Genomic DNA, 14,587 nt, shown 5'->3' with positions numbered 1-14,587 from the left:
CTCATCCTTAAACATTCAAAAAGACATGGCACTTATAGAATTGTGTCGATGGGGTGAGTCCAGATCTCGAGTCTTCACCACAATCCCGACTGTCATTTGTCTTAATAAGTTTTGTCAGTTCGCTATTTAACTGCAAGGTCAAGCATTTCACCGGGGACAAACCTTGGCTTCCAGCTGTTTTAGCCGCATATTCAGCACGTTTTCCGGATCAGCTACAGGAGTCTAAAGGAGGAGATGACTCTTCGTTCCCAGTTTTGATGGGATTTCTGGATATAGTAGATAATGAAAGGGAATTTTTGTTAATAAAAACAGAAAAGAAATGGTGAAATAATGGAAGTTGTCAATGACTTTTCATTCAGAAGTCTGTGTATTGTTTTGGAGCTGGATGAATCACAGCAGAGTCATAAATGAAAAGCTATTTCCATTTAGACAATATTTGGATCCCTCAGATGTTTTCAGCTCCATACATAAAGCCATTTGTGTTGCTGCTTGCTGACAATAATGTTTCTTTTGTTTCCATTAATAATTTTCAGTGGTTTTGGGTTTTAAAAGAAAATATGAGGGAAAAAAAAGAGTTGCCTTTGTATAGAACCTATAGCATCCATTTAAAGTCATCACTGAACACTTGGCAGTCCATGAAATAGTTTGAAGTGTTACACCCATTGAACTGCACCCGCCAATTGGTGCACAAACATTTCCCAGAAATAATCAATATGTTAATGGACAGATAATTTATTTTAGAGGCACTTTGTGAATAATATTAACTGACACACCAGGGATAATTTTGCTCCAGAATTGCGCCATACCACTTGGTACACCCACTTGCAAAACTTGCTTTCAGATCGTGACACCATAGTTTAGTGTTTGTTTACTGTAACGCTGTTACAGCACCAGTGACCTGGGTTCCATTGTGAAGCTGTCTGCAAGGAGCTTTTACGTTCTCCCCTTGACCAAAGGGTTTTCCCCTTTGCTTCTGTTTCCTCCCAAGTTCCAAAGACATGCTGGTTATAGGTTATTTGGTCATCAGGGTGTAATTGGGCCAGAAGGGCCTGTATCTGTACTGTATGTCTTGGAAAAAATCAGGATCTCTGGTAGTGTCGCATATTGGAGTGAGAAGCACAACTTTTGTGCTTAACTCTCAGGAGTGGACCCAAAAACTCCTGTTGGAGATGTGGCTGCGTAGAAGTGAGAGTGGGTGGCGAGTGATTTGGGGGATCGGTTGTCACTAGGAAATGTCACTTCTCCTAATATACTTTAGAATTCCCTAATTGATTTATGGTTCAGCTGTGATGATTTGTACTCAGTGACCAGTTTATTAGGTACACCTGTCTGTTAATGCAAATATCTAATCAGCTAATCATGTGGCAGCAACTCAATGCATAAAAATATACAGACACGGTCAAGGCATTTAGTTGTTGTTCAGAGCAAATATCAGAATGGTGAAGAAATGTGATCTAAGTGATTTTCACCATGGAATCATTGTTGGTGCCAGGCAGGGTGGTTTGAGGATCTCAGAAACTGGTCTCCTGGGATTCTTCACGCACCGCAGTCTCTAGAATTCACATGGAATGATGTGAAAAACAAAAAAAAACATTTAGCGCAGGGCAGTTCTATATGTGAAAATGGCTTGTTAACAAGAGAGGCCAGAGGAGAATGGGTGGGCTGGTTCGAGCTGACAGGAAGGTGACAGTAACTGATGTGTGGTGTGGTGTGGTGTGCAGAGGAGTATCTGTGAATGCACAACATGTCGAATCTTGAAGTGGATAGACTACAGCAGCAGAAGACCACAAGCATACCCTCAGTGGCCACTTTATTAGAGATAGGAGGTGCCCAATTAAGTGGCCGCTGAATGTATCTTCTTGAGAACAACTGGATAAACGAAGATTAATGTGGCTTTCCAGAGTCATATTCTGGAGATGGGAGATGATTATTTTTTTTGTTGAAGCCAAGGTAATTGTGTTTTGATGGCTGTGATGGTGTATTGATTCACTAATTTCCAATCTCCTTATAAGCTCATGATATTAATCTGCGATAGACTTTGCACGTGCAATATATGTTGTTCTTTGAGATTAGTTTTGCACCACTGAAGGGATTTTGGACCAAGTGGTGTTGAGCTTTGGGATGGGATATAATGATGTTACAGAAGTGATACTACTGAATATTATGTGACTTTATTGGGATTGGGCACAATATTTGCAATTATTTTGAAGTGACTCAGTGGGAAGTATCCTTGCCTCTGAGTAGGAAGGTCATGGGTGAGATCATAATACTTTACAGAGTTAGCCGTAAGATCAGGGTTCAATTCCCACCACAGTCTGTAAGGATTTTGTGCATTCTTCATGTGATCATGTGTTTTTCCTCTGGGTGCTCCGGTTTCTTCTTACATTCCAGAGGTTAGGGTTCGGCGAGCAAGTTGTGCATGCTATGCTGGCGTCGGGACAAGTTCGACACTGCGGGCTGCCCCCAGTACAAAATGACGCATTTCATGATGCGCTTCAATGTAAACGTGACAAATAAAGCTGCAGTAATCTCATTGTGGTTCAAGTCCTACTTGAGCATTAGAATGCTGCGATACAGGATGTGGCGCTATCAGCACTAATTCCTCACGAATGTGGTTATATTGTTTTCTCAGGTAGATAGTGCCTCAAGTTCTCTCTGGAATAGCTGATACTTCAAATCAGCCGACAGTGGCTTGTTAAAAAAAATTAGAATCTGACAGTGTCAAGGCAATATTCTTCACTTCGTGGCTTCCACAGTTGCAGACTGCAGATAAAAACACATAAAACTACATTGCAACAACCTGGGGGAGAGTTTTCTTTCTTGCAGATGGAAAGGATTTCAAGGTGTTGTTTGGAAGAAGAGCATGTAATGTCTTAAAATTGACTGCTGCATTTCGCAAACTGCAACACAGACTGAACTTTAAAAGATTTTCATTGGCTACAAAAGTGGCAAGATGAAATTGGCTCAATGATAGGAGTCAGCGAGTGATGCTTGAAAGCCAATTCGGCATCTGGAGGCCATTGATTGGTAGGGTGCTCCAGGCGTCAGTGTTAGGACCTCTGTTATTCATTATTTATGTAAATTAGTTGGATATGAGTGTACTTGGCATGATTAGCAAGTGCTGATGATGAACTCGGGTTGATGGTGAAGCAAGTTGCAATGAATTCCAAAGAGATATTGATCATTAGGGAAATCGGCTGAGGAATGGCAAATGGATTTTAACTAAGGGCCAAAGGGCCTGTTTCTGTGCTGCAGCGCTCTATGACTCTGAGGTGTAGTAAGCAACTTCGTGAACAAATCTCTTATATGATGAGATGGACTCTTGGCCTCTCAATCCACCTACTTATTACCTTGCACGTTGTTGTTTACCAGCACAGCACTTTTCCATTAGCTTTTACACTTTATTCTGCATTTTTATGGTTTTCCCTTGTTCTACCGCAATGCAGTGTGTTGTACTGATCTGATCTGTATGAACAATATGTAAGACAAACTTTTCACTGTATGTTGGTTCATGTGACAATACCAATACCAATATTCTCAAGGGCAGTACTTCATATCTTATCCTGACTGTTCAATGAGGTGCAAAGTAAATTTATTATCAAAGTACATGTATGTCACCATTTATATCCTGATTCATTTTCTTGCAGGCATTCACAGTACAACAAAGAAATGCAATAGAATCAACACAATTAAACCAATAAAACGGAACACAGACAAATTAGTACCATTACGACTTGGTGTCGATCGATTCCTACTTTCACTGTTGAAAATGACTTTGACGAACGCAGTTTGTAAACCATAACCTCAGGTGTGACTAGGTTTCAATGCGTCCTGTCTGGCTCGCCACAAAATGGCTGCTGGATGGCGTGGCAGCATTTTATAATGAAAAGGCGACAAATAAACATGTGGGTGGTCTTGGCAGATTCATTTCAATTACTAGTAAATGCTGCTATTTTAATTTTTAATATCCAGCCTTAGGTGTATTCTTTTAAATAAATTATTAAATGGACTCTTATATGATTGTCATGAAGGTTATTTCAATAGAGCATTTAAAGTGGATATACAGTATTTTTCAATAAATAGCTGTTTGTAAATACTTGGTAACACTATGTTGTGCTTGTAACAGTGAGTCTGCCCTAAGCTACAGTCAGCAGGTTATGAGTATTAATGTGAGCCAGTGCACTCAGGTTGAGCCAGTAGTAAGGAAGGCAAATGCAATGTTAGAATTCCTTCCCAGAGGACTAGAATATAAAATCAAGGATGTAATGCTGAGGCTTTCTACGGCGTTGATCAGGCCACATTTAGAGTGTGAACAGTTTTGGGTTCTGTGTCTAAGAAAGGATGTGCTGGTGTCAGAGAAGGTCCAAAGGAAATTCACAAGAATGATTCTGGGAATGAAAGGGTTAACATACAAGCAGCATTTGATGACTTTAGGCCTGTACTCAGGAGAGTTTAGAAGAATGATGAGGGATCTCATTGAAACCTACCAACTATTGAGCAGTCTAGATAGAATGCCGAGGATATCTGCAATTGTGGGAGAGTCTAGGACCAGAGGAATTGAGTGACCTCCCTTTAGAAAAGAGATCAGGAAAGATTTCTACAGACAGAGGGCAGTGAATCTGTGGAATTCATTGCCACAGATGACTGTGGAGGCCAAGTCATTGGGTACATTTACGACCATAAGATAAAGGAGAAGAATTGGGCCATTTGGCCCATCGACTCTTCTTTGCCATTTCATCATGGCTGATCAATCTTCCCTCCCAGCCCCAATCTCCTGCCTTCTCCCCATATCCCTTCATGCCCTGACTAATCAAGAATCTATCAACCTCTGCCTTAAATATACCCAGTGACTTGGCCTCCACAGCTGCCTGTGGCAACAAACTCCACAGACTCACCACTCTCTGGATAAAGAAATCCCTCCTCATCTCTATTCTAAGAGGACATCCCTCCATTCTGAGGCTGTGTCCTCTGGTCTTAGACTCCCCCACCATGGGAAACATCCTCTCCACAAACACCCTCTCAGGGCCTTTCAACAGTCGATAGGTTTCAATGTGGTCTCTTCTCATTCTTCTGAATTCCAGTGAGTAGAAGTCCAGAACCATCAAGTGCTCCTCATATGATGAGCCTTTCAATCCTGGAATCACTTTCATTAACCTCCTTTGAACCTTTTCCAATGTCAGCATTTCCTTTCTTAGGTAAGGGGCCCAAAACCGCTCACAATACTCCAAGTGAGGCCTTACCACTGCTTTATGAATCCTCATGAGGACTCCCAGGTCTCTTTGCACCTCAGAGTTTCTCTCCATTTAGAAAATATGCCTTTATTTCTTCTACCAAAGTGCATTACCATACACTTCCCGTCACTATATTCGGTCTGCCATTTCTTTGCCCATTCTCCTAAACCAAGTGCTTCTGTAGCCTCTTTGCTTCCTCAAAACTACCTACCCCTCCACCTATCTTCGTATCTTCTGCAAACTTGACCTCAAAGCCATCAATTCTGTCATCCAAATGATTGACGTACAACGTAAAAAGAAGTGGCCCCAACACAGACCAGTGTTGGACACCACTAGTCACCGGCAGCCAACCAAAAAAGGCTCCCTTTATTCCCACTCATTGCCTCCTGCCAATCAGCCAATGCTCTATCCATGCTAGTATCTTTCCTGTAATACCATGGGCTCTAAACTTGTTAAGCAGCCTGACATGTGACACCTTGTCACAGGCCTTCTGAAAATCCCAAGTGTACAGCACCCACCAATTCTCCTTTGTCTATCATGTTTGTTATTTCTTCAAAAATTTCAACAGATTTGCCAGGCAAGATTTTCTCTTAAGGAAACTAAGCTGACTTCGGCCTATTTTTTCATGTGCCTCCAAGTACCCAGAAACCTCATCCCTAACTATCTATTCCAACATCTTCCCAGCCATTGAGGTCAGACTCATTCCCTTTCTTCTGCCTCTCTCCTTTCTTGAAGAGTGGAGTGACATTTGTAATTTTCCAATTCTCCAGAATCATGCCAGAATCAACTGATTCATGAAAGATCATTAGTAATGCTTCCACAATCTATTCAGCCACTTCTTTCAGAATGTTGGTCCAGGTGACTTATTCTACCTTCAAAACTTTCAGTTGCCTTGGAACCTCTCCCTAGTAATGGCAACTTCACTCACTTCTGCCCCCTGACATTCTCAAACATCTGGCATACTGCTACAGTGAAGACTGATGCAAAGTACCTATTTAGTTCATTTGCCATTTCCTTGTCCCCCAATACTAACTCTCCAGCATCATTTTCCAGTGGTCTGACATTTACTCTCAGTTCTCTTTTACTCTTTATATCCCTGAAGAAACTAAAGTGGAGCCTAATATGTTGTTAATCAGTAAGGGTATCAAAGGTTACAGGGAGAAGGCAGGCGAATGGGGTTGAGAGGAAAAATAAATAAGCCATTATCAAATGGCAGAGCAGACTCGATGAGCCAAATGATCTTTTCCTGCTCTTATGTCTTAGGACCTTATGCTCAGTGATATTACTGTGATTGAGTGGGGCTTTTTGATTAATAAGAGACTGCATCTGTTAATGTTAGAGTGAGACAGTGGGACAATGTGCATTATGGTGATACTTGTTAACCTTACAATACTGTGAGATGGTGTGACTGTGAGACACCGCACCTGTTAGCATTATTGCAAAGAAGTACATTAGATAGTGTGTACAGCTGTTGGCATTACCATGAGATATAAAGAAGGTAAGGCAGTTGGTGTTACGATGAGACAAACCAACTGCTGGTGTCACTGGGAGCCATTGCCTGTTAGAGTCACTGTGAGACGGTTCTAAAACTGTACTCTTCAACAAGTTGGTTTAGGTTCCTCAAAGTTCAAAGTAAAATTTATTATCAGAGTACAAACATACAACCCTGAGGTTCTTTTACTGCAGGCATACTTAACAAATCTATAGAACAGTAACTGTAAACACGATCTGAAAACTGTACAGGTCAGAAACTGTGAACAAACTGTGCAAATGCAGATAATAAATAAATAGCAATAAATAACAAGCATGAAATAACAGGATAAGAGTCCTTAAATGAGTGTAGTTTTCCCCTTTTGTTCAAGAGCCTGATGGTTGAGGGGTAGTAACTGTTCTTGAACCTGGTGGTGCGAGTCCTGAGGCACTTGTACCGGATGGCAGCAGTGAGAAGAGAGTATGGCCTGGGTGGTGAGGATCTTTGACAATGGATGCTGCTTTTCTTTGGCAACGTTTCATGCAGATGTGCTCAGTGATTTGAAGGATTTTATCCGTGTTGTACTGGGTCGAATCCACAACCTTTTGTAGGACTTTCCTGTACTGGACTGACGGAAGTGATGTCTCTATTAATGTTTGTGTGAACTCATGTCAGTGTTCATTCCTACATTAGGAACTGTTATTTAGTTGCAAGTTAGTTGGTCTGCTGAATTCTTTAAATCAAGTAGGACAACAGTCATTATTGGCATTGGTATTTCGGTATTAGTTTATTATTGTCCTCTCACCTCTAGAGATGGAATTGGAATTGGTTTATTATTGTCACATGTACTAAGATACAATGAAAAGCTTGTCTCGCACACTGTTCATACAGATCAGATTATTACACAGTGTATTGAACTGGGATAAGCTCAAACAATAGCAATTAAGAATAAACTATAAAAACTACTGAAAAATTGCAGAGTAGGTAAACGGTGCAAGATGAATTGTCAGGCCAAGAGTCTATCTTGTCATTGACGTGTCTGATAATCGTGGGATAGAAGCTGTCCTTGAGCTTGGTGCTTTCAGACACTTGTATCTTCTGCCTGATAGTAGTGAGTTACCTGAACAGTTGATTTGCATTGAGTGATATTTAGGAATGATTCGGCAGCTGAGACAGAGCTGTCACAGGGAGGTGCGTTGTGTGATTGGAATTTTTATTTTCCATCCATTAGAAGTAAGCTGACATTCTGAATTCTTTTCCGGAGGAATTTCTGCCCCACTGGAACCAGCCAGAGACTGAGTCCTACTGGAAAATGCCTATCCTATTAAAGTACACTTACAGAATGAAACACCATTGCAAATGGAAGTGCCTTTTGGGAAGTGAACTTCATTATTCCAGCTCAAGGAATGGAAATAGAATTTCTACAATCAATCTTTATTCCCCATCTGATCTGGGAAGAGACAAGAGCTTCCCATGATTAACCAGGGCAGGAACAGGGGTCGGCTATTCTACTTTCCATACCCTAACTCCTCAATTTGATCCTCTATCTCAGCATCGTTTCCCTTCTTTATTCCTTTATTCTTTAAACATCAAAAACTTTACTAACCTCCATTTGGAATGTAGTCCATGACTAAGACTTCACAACCTACCAGAGCAGGGGATTCCAAAGGTTCACCATCTTCTGGGTAAAGAAGTTTCCTCTTCAGTCATTCTTAGACCTCATTGTGAGAGGGTGCAGTCAACAATCAAAAGGCCAATTGTGGTGTTTATGCCTTATTGTCCCAGTGTGGTAGCCCTGTTCAAAAGCGGGAGATGTTCTGGCCAGAAGTAAAGGTAGTCCTTGTTCTGGCTTGTCTGTTATCTCATCAGTAGTGATATTACAGTAGGCTGAAGGAACTTTTTGTTTTAATTTACTTAGAGATACAGCGTGGAACAGGCCCTTCCAGCCTAATGAGCCATGCCACCCAGCAACCCACCAACTTACCTTGGCCTGAACACAGGAAGTTTACAATGGCCACTGAACCTACTAGCTGGTACGTCTTTGGACTGGGGGAGGAAACCAGACACCGGAAGAAACCGACATGGTTCATGGGGAGAATGCACTAACTCCTTACAGATGGCACCGGAACTGAACTCCAAAGTTCGGAACTCCCCAAGCTATAATGGCGTTGCACTAACTGCTTTTTTTTTTAACTAAATAAACTTAATCTTAATAAAAAAGTAATTTACAAGACGAAACTGTTCAATGCTTTTCATGCAAGCCTTTTACATTCATACATGTTAATAGCACTGTGGCCACTCTGGGTGGCATACTAACTACTACAATGATTGAGGAGCTTCATCCCACCACCCAGTTCTCCCTCTCCAGTGGAGAATATTCCTACATCATGATTGTTCCCCACCGAGCCCTTGCAGGGGCTGCCCAAAGCTTCAGTGTGTCACTCAGCACGTACTCCTGCAAGCCAGGAATGTGCCAGTCAGCAGCATTCCTTCACGGACATCGCGAGGCACTGGTGGACCAAGTTTCGGGCAGGCCAAGTGGCTCCTTTCACCATCACTGCCTGCAGCACTTGACGCTGGTCTCCGTGTGCGTCCCGGGGAAGCAGCCCATAGTTCAGAGAGTCCTGTCAGCTGCTCGGAAGGAAAAACAACACGGGCCCTTTCATCTTTCTCCAGACCCTCTTCACAAACTGGCAGTTCACAAAGACGTGAGCTACTGTCTCTTCCCCGCTATAGTCATCCCCGCGGGCTGCGGGCTGTAGGGGTGATGCAGGAAGGATCTGACCCCGCTGTGTCTATCGAGTCCTTCTCCTGCAATGTCTGCTGGGTATTCCATGCTGACCATTGCCCGATGGCTTTCTGGTCAAAGGTGTTTGTCCAGAAGAGCGTTTCAGTGGAAGACAGGTAGTGCAGCAACGTCCAGTTCACTGGGACGTTGCACGGCAAGGGGCCTGACTGATCTTTTGCCACACCAGGGACAGATAGAACCGTGGCACATGGTGATACTTGTCGCTTACGTATTTAGGTTTCACGCACAGCCTGATTCAGCAACACACTAAGGTGGCCATCAGGGTGAGGGTGACATTGGGTACGTTTTTGTTCCCATTGTCCAGGGACTTGTGCATTGTGACCTGTAAGAGCCGCTCCATCTTGAATCCCCAGATAAACCTGAAGACAGGGTGATTCCCAAACTGGAGGAGCGGGGAATTGGCCACACCTGCATCAAGTACAGCAACACTGAGATCACCTTACACCCTGATGGCCGTGCTCTTCCCAGTTATCATTTGGGAGCGCCCTCCCCACAGTCCCAATTTCTGGCTTGCCTTCGCAGTCCGCTCTAGCCAATTCTTTTTGCACACCTCGGCCCCTCCCCAGCACTGTTCCCTCTAAGCTTCGTCGCCATGCAGCTGACAATTTCTTTTATATAATGTTAATGCTGAAGTAAGATGGCAGCCAAGACATTTTGCTGTTACTGCTTTAATGAGGTATTACGAGATTTTGATCCAGTGTTGCAAAGAGCACGCTAATGAATGCAACGATCCAATCAGCAACCACTATCTGAAGATTTTGACCCAATCCACAATATCGAGTAGCATTAACTGTCCTTAACGATGTTTTAGAAGATGCGGCATCTCTTTTTAAATTCCTTCAGAAAAAGCTGTTTGAAAACAATTGAAGCACTACAGTGTGCAAAAGCAAAAATTATTAAGTCACAGTATCTTGGCAATACCGTTTATTGGAGTGACAAATTGAAAGATCGGCTTGCATCTATAAGTTCTGACATCGATACTGCACCTATTATTTGATTCATTCAACGTGTGTGTAATCACTCGGATGATAGATTTCCTGACAATTAATTAATAGAATAGCAAGGTTTAGATCTTGTTGCTATTGCAAAGGCAACCAATTTTGAATTTGGAAAAGAAGACTGACAAAAATTACTTAGCTACTATTTGAAATACGATGAAAACATTGCCAAAAAATTTGAAATCACAATACTGTGATTTCAAATTTGTCACTCCTGAGAAAGTTAAAACTACTTAAGTCATTCACTGATGTGCTGAATTGCGTGCTTCAAAATGAAGAATTTGAAGAACTGTCAATTTTTGTTGACATCGCGGGAACATTTCATGCTTCTAGTACTGACTGCAAACGTGGATTCAGTCTTAGGAATTCAATTAAAAGTAAATCCAAAAACAGACTAAAAGTGGAACATTTGGATGATCTAATGAGAATTAAGATGCATCTTTCATCTGGATGTGAAATTAAACCAGAGAGAGTTTATAGACAGTGGATTTGTAATAAAGACAGATGAGAAAAAAGTTTATAAAATATGAAAGATTTTCTTTGTTGTATTTCATTATACCCTTTAATTAATAAATGAAATCAAAAGAAAGTGATGTTTCAATTTTCATTCTAAATATTCATAGTATGCAAAAAAACATACATTTAAAGTGCCGTGCAGTTTTCAGGCAGTTTTTAAATTGTTAAACATAATGGTGTTCCTCACAGCTCGAGGCTGTCAAATTTCATCCTGGTAGGTACAGCACAGGTGTTGTCCTGGAATAGACTTGTCCTATTAGCAAAGACCTTGGACAGGATTTTATAGTCTACATTCAAAAGCGAAATAGGCCTCCAATTCTTGATGTTATCTCTTTCCCGCTTCTGCTTGTAGATGAGAATAATGATGCCCTTCCTCATGGAGTCTGAAGTGCTGCCATCTAAAATGCATAGCACTGTATACTTCCAGCAGGTCTGGGCTCATCCAGTCCCGCAGAGCAGAGCCCAACTCAGCAGGTGAGCCGTCACTTTGTGGAGTTTCGTTCAAGTCAAAGGAACAGATGGAGCCGGTCAGCTCCTGCGGGGTCAGTGGCTGGTCCAGGCTCTTCCAGTTGCAGCCATCTAACACCCCCGTGACAGATGACACAAAGTTCTGGGAGGCTGTGGGGTCTGTGGCCTTTCTGTCATACAGACAGGCATAGAAGAACCTACAGGTTCTTAATATGTACATCTCTGAGGAATTCTCTTCCTTAAGGCCGTGAATCAGAATGCACCCCTGCGAACCTTTGGAAGAAGGAACATGAACATGCCTTATGCTGTTCCACAGTGCAGACCCTGGATCAGAAGAAGCTAACTGCTACACTGCCGTGGCATGCACTACTAGTCAGAAGCGAAGAGAGTCGCTGCTTTAGCTTGTCTGTTATCCCGTCGGTAGTGGCATCACAGTTAGCTGAAAGAATTTGAACAGATCAATTCATTTTCAGCTGAACAGCAGCCCTGTGCACTGCTGACTAATAACTTCATAAAATATGTAAGAATTGTAGCAAAGAGGCATATTATTCATTTGTGACAGCTGTGAGTCCTTTTATTCGCTTGCCACCTGTTGTTCCAGAAACAATTAACAGCAATTAGCACTCTGCCCCCACTGCCCTGAGAAAAGAAGCCACAGATCCTTCACCCACATACAGCGGTACCAATCCGGTACAAGAGAACTGGCCTGTTTGTGTATTTGGATCCATTGGCATTAACTTAGGAGCTAGAGGTCATAGGTTAAGGGTGAAAGGTGAAATGTTTAAGGGGAACATGAAGGGGAACTTCTCTCAGAGGGTGGAGAGAGTTTGGAACGAGCTGTCAGCAGAAGTGTGGGATTCGGGTTGGATTTCAACATTTAAGAGAAGTTTGGATAAATAGATAATGGATGGGTATGGTCCATGTGCGGACTGATGGGACTAGGCAGAATAATAGTTCGGGATGGACTAGATGGATTGAAGGGTCTGCTGTAGTGCTCCATGACACTATAGAACATTACAGCACAGTACAGGCCATTTGGCCCACAATATTGTGCTGATCTTCAAACCTACTCTATCACCAGTCGAACCCTACCCTCCATTTTCTATTATCGTTGTACCTATCTATGACTTTATTGAATATTCAAAATGTATCTGTTACCACCACTACCCCTGGCGGGCTGTTCCACACACTCACTGTGATGCATCACATCCCATTGAGAAGTGCACACACTTTCTATCCCTGTACCATTTTCACCTCCCGGGCAACTCTCATGCCGGGCTAGATTTTGGGTAAAATAAAAATTGAAAATGCTGAAAATACTCAGCAGGACAGGCAGTGCCTGTGGAGAGCAAAACAATTGATGTTTCACATTCAGGACCTTCATCAAGATTCAATTTTGTTGTTTGTACATTGATGTGCATCGTTCGCTGTTGATTACAATTATTGTTACCAGATGTTGATGGGACCGATGAAGGGCCTCAGAACTGAAATGTTAACTTTATTTCTCTTTCCACAGATGCTGACTGACCGTTTGAATGTTTCCATTATTTTTGTATTTTCGTTATACTGCTCTTTGCTAGATCTTCCACTGCACAAACTGACTGCTACATTTTCTGCATTCTAACAACTTCACTTGTAACTTGCATTTGGATGCCATGTGCATGTGACAAATAAAGCTAATCTCAGCTTAATCCTCACACAATATTCAGTATACCTAGCAGATAATGTGTCTTGTTTTATGCTCAACCTTAGAATAAGACATAGGAGCAGAGTAAGGCCATTCATCTCATTGATTCCGCTCCAGCAATCCATCGTGGCTGACTTATGATCCCTCTCAACCCCATTCTCCTGCCTTCTTCCCATAACCTAAGACACCCCACTGATTAAGAACCTATCAACCTGCACTTTAAACATACCCAGTAACTTGGCTTCCACAGCTGTCTTAGGCAATGAATTCCACAAATTCACCACCCTCTGGCTGAAGAAATTTGTCTTCACCTCTCTCCTAAGGGGACGTCCTTCTCTTATGAGGCTGTGCTCACTATAGGAAACGTCCTCTCCACATCCACTCAATCTATCCCTTTCAGTAGTCAACTGCATGGGTTTCTTCCCGGTGCTCCCGGTTCCTCCCACATTCCAGAGATATACAGGGTGGGATGAGTGAGTTGTGGACCTGTTGTCTTGGTGCCAGAAGTTTGGTGACACATGTGGGCTGACCCCACCTCATCCTCGAACTGTGTTGGTCATTGACGCAAGCCATGCATTTCACTGTATGTTTTGCTGTGCATGTGACAAAGTTAATCTAATCTTTACAAGGTATTCAGTACAATAGGTGGGCACTTGGTAGGTCACTTGCTTTGCTTAATTCTCAAGGCCAATTACTACCCTAGGATGTTTAATACAGTGTTAGGATATGGGTTATGTCTACTGGTTCCCACTCCCCTCCCCATTCCTTCTTACACAGAATTTGGAGTATAAATCAGTTATAACTTGCTTCCAATATAACTCGGAGTCCTGCCATGTGCAGAAGTTTGCTGATGACATGGCCATAGTGGGGTGTGTCAGGAATGGACAGGAGGAAGAGTATAGGAAACTGATACAGGACTTTGTGATATGGTGCAACTCAAACTACCTGCGTCTCAATATCACCAAGACCAAGGAGATGGTGGTGGACTTTAGGAGATTTAGGCCTCATATGGAGCCAGTGATCATTAATGGAGAATGTGTGGAGCAGGTTAAGACCTACAAGTATCTGGGAGTACAGTTAGACGAGAAGCTAGACTGGACTGCCAACACAGATGCCTTGTGCAGGAAGGCACAGAGTCGACTGTATTTCCTTAGAAGGTTGGCGTCATTCAATGTTTGTAGTGAGATGCTGAAGATGTTCTATAGGTCATTTGTGGAGAGCGCCCTCTTCTTTGTGGTGACGTGTTGGGGAGGCAGCATTAAGAAGAGGGACGCCTCACGTCTTAATAAGCTGGTAAGGAAGGCGGGCTCTGTCGTGGGCAAAGTACTGGAGAGTATAACATCGGTAGCAGAGCGAAGGGCGCTGAGTAGGCTACGGTCAAATATGGAAAACCCTGAACATCCTCTA

General features: G+C 42.5%; 1 protein-coding gene across 5 annotated transcripts in view; it reads left to right on the top strand.

Moving 5' to 3' along the window:
* The window catches only part of celf2 (cugbp, Elav-like family member 2), a 1,088,079-nt gene that overhangs the window by 503,795 nt on the left and 569,697 nt on the right, over positions 1-14,587 (top strand). The window lies entirely within an intron of this gene.

This window comes from Hemitrygon akajei, chromosome 14, assembly GCF_048418815.1.
Source record: "Hemitrygon akajei chromosome 14, sHemAka1.3, whole genome shotgun sequence".
Taxonomy (NCBI): domain Eukaryota; kingdom Metazoa; phylum Chordata; class Chondrichthyes; order Myliobatiformes; family Dasyatidae; genus Hemitrygon; species Hemitrygon akajei.
This window is presented reverse-complemented; position numbering and strand designations above follow the sequence as displayed.